Genomic DNA, 2,679 nt, shown 5'->3' with positions numbered 1-2,679 from the left:
TTATTAGAAAAATTTATACATATCATAGAATACTCAGGTATAAGCCTAAGTAAAAAGAAAGCAGATATAATGAAAAAGCAAATATAATTCTTAGGAATACAAATAGATAAAAACGGAATAAAAATGCAAACACATATAGTACAAAAAATAATTAACTCAAATGAACAACTAGATACAAAAAAGAAATTACAATCATTTCTAGGACTAGTAAATCAAGTAAGAGAATACATACCAAAATTAGCAGAGAATTTAAAACTATTACAACAAAAATTAAAGAAAGATGTAGAATACCAGTTTGATAAAAAAGACCAAACACAAATAAAAAAAATAAAATTATTATGTAAGAACCTACGTAAACTATATTTTCCGGATAAAAACAAAAAAATACTTATATAGTAGAATCAGACACCAGTGAAAAAAGTTATGGAGGAGTCTTAAAATATAGGTATGATCAAGAAAAAATGAACATCATTGTAGATATTATTCAGGAACATTTTACTAATACAGAAATAAGATGGGAAATAAAATAGGAAAGAATTATATTCAATATATAAATGTTTACTATCATTTGAACCATATATTGTATATAACAAATTTATTATAAGGACCGATAATACACAAGTAAAATGGTGGCTAACAAGAAAATACAAGATTCGGTAACTACGAAAGAAATGAGAAGATTGGTATTAAATATATTAAATTTTACATTTACTATTGAAGTGATAAAAACTAACAAGAATATTATTGCAGATTACTTATCAAGACAAAGCTACACAGACTGAAAAAGAAATTACTATAGAAGAAATACTCAAACCTATGAACCTACTTAGCACAAAAGTAGAAAATATTGACAAAGAGCTACAACAAATACAAAGTCAGCAGCATGACTATAAAAATGCGGAGCTAAGTCGATCGGAAGACTTTAAAAATCCAGATCTAAAAGGTGACGTTGCGAAACACCTTAAAACCCATAGGGCCCGTTTGGTTACTGGATAAGACATGAGTTATTCAAGTATAAAATGTTGCATAAGCTTTACAATGTTTGGTAGCATTTTTATGTCAGGTATAAAATTCAACACACATAATACTATGTTTGGTTAGAAAATTAGAAAACTACATAACTAATACATGAATAAGTTATGAGTCAATTTATGTATTATTTTATGCAGGATAGTAGATGGAATAAGTTATACATGAATAACTAATACATGAATAAAAATACAAATTGACAACTTTACCCTTCACTCTCAATCAAATATACTTCACTTTTTTTTTAGAAAACTTTCAGATCCTCTCTACACATTTCTAGATCCAGAGTGATTGTTCATCTTCCCAGAAAATTTGATATTGTACAACAGAACAATATGTTTCCAGTCATTTCAACTATAGCATCTACTTGAGCTTAGTTACTGCTAAAATTTCTCACATTGAGTAATTGATATGAAATTGAACATTCTTTACATGCCTTATAGATGAGAATTAGTCCCACTCGTTATTTCTTCTGCTTTATATTTTACCTTTTGTGTTTTTTGAAGCGGTGAAAGCATGAAATTAGTGGACTTGGGTTGCAATGTAAAAGGTTCTAGCTGCAGTTGACCGTCCATAAATTTGTCAAACTCAATAGGACAAATAATTTATTTTTAAGAAGTATATAATGTTTATTAACTTTTAACATAACAAATCAACACCCAAAGAAGTTATTAAATCCTGCATAACTAAACCTTGCATAAATAAACCCTGCATAACTAATACCTACATTACTAATACCTGCATAACTAATACATGTATTACTAATACCTGCATAACTCTAACCAGCAACCAAACGGCTCCATAATGTTTGTTTCAAAACAGCTACAGGTACGAGCAAACAAGTTAGTGAAAAACAACATAAGAATACAAACTTAAACCAGCTATTTGAAAAACCATTTACTCCGAGAACACCAAGAAACACATTGGCTATGGAACCCCAAACCTCAACCTATGCAGATAGCCTAACAAAACTAAGAAAAAATTATATAACCATGTTACGAGAACCTATATTGAAAATATATACAAAACTCAAACCTATTTAAACCGTAATCCTAGATCCACTACAACCAAAGAACCAAATCAAGACTACCTAACCCAAAAATTACAAGGTTATAACAAGTTAATTGCACAATCAAAAACTAACGCCAATTTAGTAAGAACATGTTACAATTATGGACTATTAAATACAGTATATACATAGGATGGAGAACAGATAAGTGGAATACCAGAATTACACAAAACATTCGTCACATATAAAAGAGTTACCAAAAGAAATTTATTTTATATACAGTTTTATACAGCACCAGCGGAGATATTATACGAGGAGATAAAACCTCCAATTCAAGTTATTAAGATAGGATTAACCAAAGACATGATTATACTTGATGATATCGGAAAATAGGAAGAAATACAAAAAATAGAGATACCAAGTTTTTATGCCAATAAAAGAATAATTGGCATATCAACTATTATACAAGAGTTAGAAAACAATTATTTAAACGGAAATGCTATATGGAGTTACTACTCTAGAGACCAGTTAATGATATATTCAAATTCAAGAGAACTAACAAAAGTAGATATGGATGAAGTCCAGTGATGGATTTTATCATTATTAAAACCAGAAGAAAGACCTACGACAAGAGCACTCAA

Source organism: Solanum tuberosum, unplaced genomic scaffold (assembly GCF_000226075.1).
Source record: "Solanum tuberosum cultivar DM 1-3 516 R44 unplaced genomic scaffold, SolTub_3.0 scf00124, whole genome shotgun sequence".
Taxonomy (NCBI): Eukaryota; Viridiplantae; Streptophyta; class Magnoliopsida; order Solanales; family Solanaceae; genus Solanum; species Solanum tuberosum.
Note: the sequence above shows the minus strand (reverse complement) of the source record.